The sequence below is a fragment of the Gymnodraco acuticeps genome, unplaced genomic scaffold (genome assembly GCF_902827175.1).
Source record: "Gymnodraco acuticeps unplaced genomic scaffold, fGymAcu1.1, whole genome shotgun sequence".
In the NCBI taxonomy this organism is placed as follows: Eukaryota; Metazoa; Chordata; class Actinopteri; order Perciformes; family Bathydraconidae; genus Gymnodraco; species Gymnodraco acuticeps.
In genome coordinates, this window is record NW_022991216.1 from 4,339,275 (window position 1) to 4,348,703 (window position 9,429).

Genomic DNA, 9,429 nt, shown 5'->3' on the forward strand with positions numbered 1-9,429 from the left:
GAGGTGAAAACACGAGTTTATCCTGAAACTGGTTTAATCTTTTAGAAAATGTGTGATTAATCTTGATAAACTCACACATCAGGCTTCTTACAACTAACGGTGCCCTGCCTCCTCCACGTTGTTGCCCTGAGGCGTGTGTGATTGACATGCATTTAACATAATGAGACCTATCTCCAGGATCTCTGTGTGACGGCGGAGAATCAAAGGCCCCGGCTGCTAATTGAGACGGTTGTGGTGTGTTTACTGTCCCCTTTCGGTGTCAGCCTGACGACCCTTTGAACTGTCTGTCAGTCTCCTCCACAAATGGATGTGTCCCTCACTGTGAGAGGCATGCCTGGGGATCATGTCAAAAGCATGTTTTACAGCTCGTCTCAGTGTCTTTGTCACTGAGACAGAGTGACGGAGAGAGATATACTGTGTACCAGTGGAAATAGATTTCGCTTAGAGGTGTCGACAAATCCCTTCAGGAGTTTAGATTGTGGACACGGGCACACAGATCTTTGTGTGGTCATTTCCAAAAACATGTAAAAGGGAGGTTTGTACGGTGCTGGAGAGACCCCGTCTTAGTTTCTTCCACACTGAAAAAACGGAGACGTTGACATTAACTGACAGTCAACAGTCAACGGTTCAGTTTCTTCAGTGCATTTGACTGTTTTTGTCGCTGGCAAAGGTAATTAGCTATTCTGTTTCAGTAATATGAAAAAGCAGGACAATGTTTGTCGTCTCAAACTCAATGAAGAAAGACTGTAAACTCTACAAATTGCTGTCTATCTAAATAATCTGTATTACAAATACTGTTATTCATACATAATAGTATTTGAATATATAACACTACAAGAGGCGTTTTTTCTGTAGAACAGAATACTTTTGGTAAATTTTGCTACTACTACACACCTTTATTCAAGTGCCAGATCTGTGTGTGTTTATCCCCAAAAAACATATAAAGCAGGAGGGAGTTTTGTACCGCTGCTGACGAGACTCCGTCTTTGTCTTTTCCATTTGACTGTTTTCGTCTCTGACAAAGTGAATTAGCTATTCTGTTGCTGTAATGTGAAAAAGCAGGACAATTTCTGCCGTCTCAAACTCAATGAACAGAGACTGTAAACTCTACAAATTGCTTTGATGTTCTACCGTTGTCACATTATTTATCCGGCAATGTCCTCCATTTTGAATATCGCCGGCCCCCTTTTGTTGAATTAATAATAATTTATAGTGAGATATTTCACTTGCAATGTGAGCCTATCCTTCACTCCGTCTCTCCCCCCGTGGTCACTTGTTAAACGATCTCTCTCTTTCCCTCGCAGTCTCATTCTCTGTCTCTCAGTTGTGTTTGTTTCCCGCTCGCCTCGCGGGACACCCAGAGACAGACAGCCTTGCCAGATTCATTTTCTGATCAAAGCTGTTTGATTTGGTCAATTTTGCCACATTGGAGACGTTCTCTATTACTGAGATAAATAGCCTCGGGCTAACTGTCAACGAAAACTTGTAAGCTAATAAATTATTCCAATTTCTTCCAGCTGGATTTCTCTTGGGAGTCAGCCTCTAGGAAATACACTTTTTGATTAGTAAATTTCTGCCCGTGTGTGTGTGTGTCTGTTTGGGTGTGCAAGTGTGCGCCTGTGTGTATGTCTGGACATTCGGATGTGTCGTTTTTGATTAGCGGGCGGGCTGCTGGAGTGGAGGGCGGCAGAGGGGGCTGTCAGTGGAAGGAGGCCTCTAATGCATTATGCATTGACAAGGCTTTGGATCCTGCCACCTTCGCTGGCACGCCTGGGAGAGGAGGCTGAGCGGGCCCCACCTGAGGGGCCCCGCTCGGCCCTCACCTCCTTCCCCCTCAGTCCTCGCTCGCACTCCTGGGAGAGGAAAGTTTGACAGAAGCCAACGTCTTCAACACCGCTCCCCTCGGACAACCCCAGGTGTGTGCTCTCTCTCTCTCTCTCTCTCTCTCTCTTTCTGCCTCTGACTGACACACACACACATGCAGAGGTGGAACACGTACTCAGATCGTGTACTTAAGTAAAAGTAGAAGTACCAGAGTGTGGGAATACTCTGTTACAAGTGAAAGTCCTTTATATGAAATGTTACTTAGTAAAAGTACAAAAGTATTGGTATCTAGATATACTTTAAGTACTAAAAGTAAATGTACTATCAATGCAGATTGGCCCATTTCAGAATCATATATATCATACATTTTGATTACAATTATTTATTTACCAAGCTGGTAACTAATCTTAATTACTGTATTTACTGCTGGATGGCTTGTCAATTTAATCCACGTGTAACTAAAGTGTTGAAAAATATTTGATCATTAATCCATATCTGTAAAGTAACTAACTGTACTACATAGATGTAGTGGAGTAAAAGTAGCATAAAATAGAAATACTTGAGTACAAGTACCTCAGAATTGTACTTAAATGCAGTACTTGAGTAAATGTACTTAGTTACTATACACCACTGCACACATGCCCTTTCAAGACAAATACACACTCACACACACATTATTTTTCGCTCTTGGGCTGGAAATGGGCCGATGGGCAGAGAAAGTGTGTCATCAGCAGAAACGGACAGAGTGAGAGGACATGACTGATAGGCTGGAAGGGAAAATTGATCGGCTCCACGTCTCCCAGCCAGGCGGTCTGTCCTCTTTCCATCGCTCCATCCTCCTCCTCCCCCCCTCCCCTGGCCTGTCTCCCCGCTCAAACAGCCCTGGTGACTCAATAAGGCTCAGCATGCTCCGCATCTCCAGCCCTGCTCGGCTGGCTTTGGGCCGCTGCAGATAAATAGGTGTGTGTGTGTGTATATGAGCACCAAAGCCACACACACCATTCATCAACCTACCAAAACTGTCCCTAGATGATTACCTCTTCCAAGCTCCCCAAAACCAGGGGGAGGGAGATAGAAAGGGGGAGATGGTAAATGAAACTTTTGAGGGGTCAGTGGTTTTGTACTTTGGCTATTCATCTTCTCTCTCACCTCGTGGGGCGGCAGAACGGCAGGAGTGCTGCTGGGTAATTACCTCTCAGCGTGCCGCACTGCTTCATTATGTCCTGCAACTCCAATCCACTGAAACATTTGTAATTTAGTCTGGGAAGCTCCGCGCAGGCCATGCTGAGACGGAGATGGTTGTGTGTGTGTGTGTGTGTGTGTGTGTGTGTGTGTGTGTGTGTGTGTGTGTGTGTGTGTGTGTGTGTGTGTGTGTGTGTGTGTGTGTGTGTATGCATATTATTGGTTGGGATCATTTCTATCTCTACCTAGCCCATTTAGGAAATGAATCGAAATGTAATTCATCAGTTGCAGAGATTGCCCATTATTTTCCATGAGTATTGTTTTTCAAATCAGAGAATGGATTTGGATTTACTGACCCTTGTTGAACGCAGTGTACATGATGCATACAGAAATATACTTTCTGCTGAATACTGTGGTAATATGACTCCGCAGCAGCGACCATTTTGGCTCCTGGGTCTCGATTTGTTTTTAGTATTTTAGCGAGAATATATTGTCGAAGGTTCAAGACAAATTTTAAGGATCTTCGTCCAGTTTTTGTCCGTGGGATTTAGCCTCACTTTTGTGGTGTGTTTTAAAAGTTTGTGTCTTCAAAGTATTTTCAGGTTGAAGCTGTTGCCATGTTTGTTGTGTACAGCTACTGGTGTCTTTCTTGTCCATCAAAAGGTTAGTGTAAACACAACACAACATATTTATTCAGTAAATCCAGGTATCCTTTATAAACTGGTTGTTTGAACAGATCCACTCTCTCCTAGCATTAGCATTTCACAGCTACATCTCCACTGCAAAAGCTGCATTCACCATATACTAAAACGCTGTTCGTTGTCTGGTTTTAGCCTAAGAGGAGAGGCTTATAGGATCATTTAGGGATTCTTCTTTACTGAGCATTTGGTGTTAGATTTAGATAGTAAACATGTGACGTTTTACCATGCTGGGAGACGTGAAGATGTCACGATTTCGTCCCTTCAAACGTGACAGTTACACGGTATTGTTAACCCATGTTAACCAGTGGAGAAATAACCGGAAATACCAAGCAAATGCTACCCCGACGGTCGGTTGTTATTGTCAATATTAATATAATAATGATTTATTTTTTAATAGTCACACTCGATAACGCCAATTTTCTTGTTGCCCCAGCTGGTCGACACCTCTTTTAGCAGAAACAAAGGCTACATTAATGTATTAAATCGATGTTAATCCATGCGTGTGGTTGTGGAATTAACGGACGTGAAGTTGTGCGATTGAGTTGCCAGGCAACAGCTTCGGTTCATGTTAATTTACAAACTCTTCAACTACAACCGTAGTTATATTTAAAAACATGTTAGAAGGCCTCACGAAATACTTTAATGCAAATTAAAATGTAAATGTGAAGGAATTTGTGTATAACAAAATACATCCGTCATAAACGAAACCGGAAACAGACGTAGGCAAGATCCTCAGCTTGATGATTGGATAGATGAGAGTAACACCTACTTCACTTCCGGGCAAAAAAATACGGCCCCGCCCACTTTTTGGGGGAAAACAACGCTGTGATTTGAATGGCGGTCAATACAAATTCTGAAGTTTTTGCCAATCCAATCAAACATTTTTGAAAACCGTCGATTTTTGGATCTTCAAAGAGCTCGATTACGATGGCCAGTCAGGCAAACAATTACATTCGATCATTGGTAATCGACAATCGGTCTTGATATATGGTTAAATTAAAATCAGTTGGCGAGGCTGTAATTTCTCCAGCTGTTACTCTTATGAGTGAGGCGGAACATAATAGATTTATCATGCCGAAAAGCTGCTGTGTCGTTTATTGCACCTCAAACATTAAAAATAATCTATAGTTCAGTGTTGCTGTACTTCCTCTAAAGGCCCTGACACACCAAGCAGTCACCAGAGGACTCGCCGACGCCGACGTCGGCTGTTGCGTCGCGGTGTTCTCCTGCGTCTTGGCCATGTGTCGCACGGGAACACACCGCAAAGACTTCAGTGCGTGAGTGGCAATAACTCTCCTTACCAGCAGGCGGCGGTAGTGTGTATTCGTCATTAAAAATAGGCAACAACCGGAAGACAGAGGAGAAGAACAGACTGCGTGATATAAACAACAACAAATAGCGTGTGCAAACTGCAGCCTGGTTATGATCCACTGCTGTCTGCCCGTCTTTGGTGCTCCACAACTACCCGAATGGGCAAGTCTCCTGTACCGGGTGTACTGGGTTCGCAGAGAATCCCACTGCTTCCTCAGCTCTTTCTCTGAAGCACACAAATAAACGATGTAAGCATTGTGGCTAGTTAGCATGTCCAATTCATATCTATATGCAGTGCCAAACTGCACAGCTAGCAACAGCTAGCAACAAGATAACAACAAAACACAAGGTTGAAATAACAAATTACATTTCACGTTAACGTCACTGTACGCTGGCAAACAATAAAAAGCCAACAGTATCTGCTAAAGAGCTCAATTGATGAAAAAGATAATCTTACCCGAGAAACCAAGTTGCGTTTCAATCTCTCGCCAGAGTCCGGTTTTCACTACTCGGTTCGAGTACCTTTTCTCTGTGATGTCGTACAGAGCTGGCCTCTCCTGGATCAATGTGATGAGCAGGTCTTCGTTTGTGTCATTCCAGATCGCCATGATGAGATGAAAATGAATATCAGTCTGTGTGTGCCTTCTTAAATCGTTTGTTTATGTCCCTGATTGATTGATTGTTTGAAACGTTTATTAACAGCTTGTATATTGGGTACAGTACAGTACAGCTCAAAACATACAATTGTTAAGGGGATGCAGACCAGAGAAAGACTTTCGTCTTGTTTACATCAGGGTCCCCCATTTCCAATTCATCATGTCATTTAAGACATATTTGACATACAGATGGCTTATTTACAATTTACATACAGGTGGTTTTTTTACATACAGATTGCTTGTTTACAATTTTCATTTTAGATTTCGTTCTAATACATCCTAACCGGACATTTAAGACATACCAAGTCTACAGATATACAGTTAGTAACAGAGTCTAAAATGCGAGTATATACATAGATGGGGGGGGGGGGGGGGGGAAGCTGTCCATTGAATGACAGGTTGAGATTTGTACCATTACCGGGGCCAGTTTTGCAATGCTCTCCCCCGAAGGTGCTCTTTAAGAGAGGTTTTGAAGGTAAGTATAGTTTTACTTTCCTTTACAGTTGTGGGAAGAGCGTTCCCCCTTGATGTGAAACTTCCGTTTCGCTTCTCATGCACTGATTCGCTAGCTGAACAGCCAATCAGAGTGATTGTTTGGTCCGACTGCCTGTCCCGATGCATGGCCGATTCAACATGTTGAATCGGCCATGCATCGGTCCAAATAAGGCGTGTCACGGTCGACGGTGCGGGACACACCAAATTGAGTTTGGGCGACAGGACACGCTTCGTCTCCCGATTTACGAAAACAGCCGAAATCGGCCTGGTGTGCCAGGGCCTTAAGAAGAAAAGACAGTAAAAGAAGAGCTCTGTGGCTTCAGGCTCGATCGCCGTTCAAATGAGAAGGTCCTCGCTGCGGAACGCGGAGTGGGGCGGGGGCGGATAAAAGGCGGGGTTGGATGTCCGACCCCGCCCAGAGAAGAGTTACGACATCTCCGTTCGGTTCACTCCAATGGACCAGTTTTTTACAGCAATGGCGGATTGTGGAGCCTCTCAATAGTTCCCCGGAAGTTAGCTTGCTGCTAATTTCCGGGAAACTATTGAGAGGATCTGCGGCTAGCAGCGCAGTAGAGTTGTAGCATAATAGACCGTTCGTAAACCAACTTTTAAAGTTAAGAAGAAGACGTTTAAAGATTTATATTGCGGATATTATCAGAACATCTGAATCAAATTAACTACACATGTGTATTAAAGGATGTTAGTGGATTATCCCTTCAATCAGTATATTTAACGTTTACAGATAACAGATTAGGCTAGGATGCCGGATAAAGTTAGCAACACACGTTAACCACGAACAGCCTATTAATCCGTTCTCCTCATGTTATTTCCTCCAACGTTGTGGAATTAGAGAAAAGGGGCTTCTTAACGTGCTTTTATCCGGGGTGGAGGGAGTTACATATTAGTTAAATATAACATTGGGGCGTGTGATTGTAGTGGGTGGAGAAATGAGGATATCCATCTTGGAGTTCAAGCTAGTATAATATAGTTAACGTTACACAATAATAAGGAAGAGAGCTATTTTTGTGATACATCGCTATTGATATGGATTTAGAGTGCATATTTGAGACTTCCAAACAGTAAACAAAAACGTAACTTATGGGTGAGTGTTTTTAGCAGAGCCATTGTGATTCTGTTGATTATTACCTGTCTGTATTATGTTGCAGCTCAGCTGATTTTGGATTGATGGCAAAGGGAGAGGGACTTAAGTGAGAGTGAAAACACAAGGTAAGTTTCAAATGGTCAGCAATTTCCCATCCTATAGGTTGCTAGATGTATCTAACCCTTTCTCCTGTCTCCCTCTTTCAGCACAAGAACCCCACAGGGATTCAATGGAGCCTGAAGACCTGCAATGAGACCCTCACCCTGCACCTGAGTCTCAACTCCCAGAGTTTTACAAGCCTCTCCCTGTTCCTTATTTTTGATTAAACAGACGTTAAGCTTCCCAATGGTGTGGTCTTCGTTTTGTGAAAAATATGATTACCTCACATATGTTGTTGCTGTTGTTGTCTTTTGTGATAGTTAAATTGCTCCTGCTGACTTGAGCCAGACATTCTTTCCTCCTCTCTGTGTCAGTGGGGAAACCTTACATTCATACTCCTTTCTCTGAGCTTTCTCTGATTACTAATAATAGTATTAATAATTGTAAATGGCCATTGGTCACACCACCAGTTTGTTTTACTGTAAACTTGGAGGAAGTTAGTAATTATGATGCACACTAATTGAGTTTGATTCCTGGATTCCTACACTGTGTGTGTGTGTGTGTGTATATGTGTATAGAATCTCACCTTCTTCATGAAATAGGGCATACCAAGACAACGGGCCTCCAACAACTGTGGGGTGTTTGTGCTCATGGTATGGCTCATCTGATGAATTTATCAATCTTTTCTTTACAGTTTTGCAATTAGTGTGTAATGTTTTTTTTACTCTTGAACAGTATGCCCTCTACTTTGTGATGGAGTCAGCTTTTGATTTCAGTGAGGTAGGCCACAGAGATTCACTTTTGATCAGTCCTTGTGGTGTTACCTTTTCATTTTAATATGCATCTTTTTTTGCACAGTTGGACATGGAGCATTTAAGGAGATGGTGGTGCATGCTACTCATTGACAACTTCCCCGTGACGTAAGTATTCTTACCGCGACACATTTTTTGCATGTGTCATCTTGAATCTTTTATTGTATTGTTTTTATGTCTTATGACAAATTAAAATGAAATTAAACAATAAACCAGTTATGTTTGTTAACAATTCCCATAACACTTGTTGTCACTGATAGATTCGAAGGCAGAAGATCAACCAAAAGACGACTGGAGAGATAAGACTGCCAAGACAGTCCCAGGGTAAGTAATCATGATGACCCACCCAAAAGAAGTAAAGTCGTAAAGGAAATGGCATTCTGCAGCGACTTTGGATGGGTATGTAGACTGTCATTTACTACTTAAAATCTCCATGGATGTGCTCCACAGCCATACAGTTTGTTGCTTCCACCTCTTATTCAAGGGGGCAATGTGTCATGATGCAAGTACAACTGTTTTACCATGCAGTAGTAATTCCTTTTATCTGGTGTCTTCCAGAAAAAGGACCCACTGGCAAAGACGGCTGCAGAAATTCTTGTCAGCTCTGAAGAGGAGAATGGAGTACGTGATATGCTATCTGTTATACCTTACATGAAATTCACAGCACTTCCTTCTGTTCTTCTGCAGCGACTGGTAGAAAATGGCTGAAAATATTTTGTACCACTGATTTAGATAGTGTTGCATGTGCAAGTTTCTGTGCGTCATAATTACACATTCAAAGCATCTTGTTGCAAATCAGCAGCAGCACTATAAGAATAGTAAATGTACAGTGTAGTAGCAATGCATAAACTATTTCTCTTCTTCCTGTAGGACAGCGTTTCTCAAAGTGTGGGGCAAATACATTTTTAAAAAAAGTTTAAATGATTTGTTGTGATCATATTCTAAAGATGTTTGGATTATTGAAAAGTATACAGCTCCCTTTCATCTGAGTGTTGAGAGCTGTATCCATAAATTCATGTTGGGCTCAAAGTAGGGCTGCTCGATTATGGCAAAAATCATAATCTCGATTATTTGGGTCAATAATTGATATCACGATTATTAAAAACGATTAACCATTTACTTTGAAAACATTAATTTATTGAAGAAAATAATTTGAAAATATGTTTTTAACAGTTGATTACCCTGAACTTTAAGTATGATTCAACTGAAAACCCTATTTTTAAAAAAAAATGTTGTTTTCATTTATG

General features: G+C 41.9%; 1 long non-coding RNA gene across 1 annotated transcript; it reads left to right on the forward strand.

Moving 5' to 3' along the window:
• Positions 1–7,930: 7,930 nt before the first annotated feature.
• LOC117561541 lies at positions 7,931–8,572 on the forward strand. Its single transcript, XR_004571388.1, has 4 exons — positions 7,931–8,023; positions 8,106–8,150; positions 8,229–8,290; positions 8,443–8,572. It is a non-coding gene; the product is annotated as an uncharacterized LOC117561541 (long non-coding RNA).
• Positions 8,573–9,429: the final 857 nt, after the last annotated feature.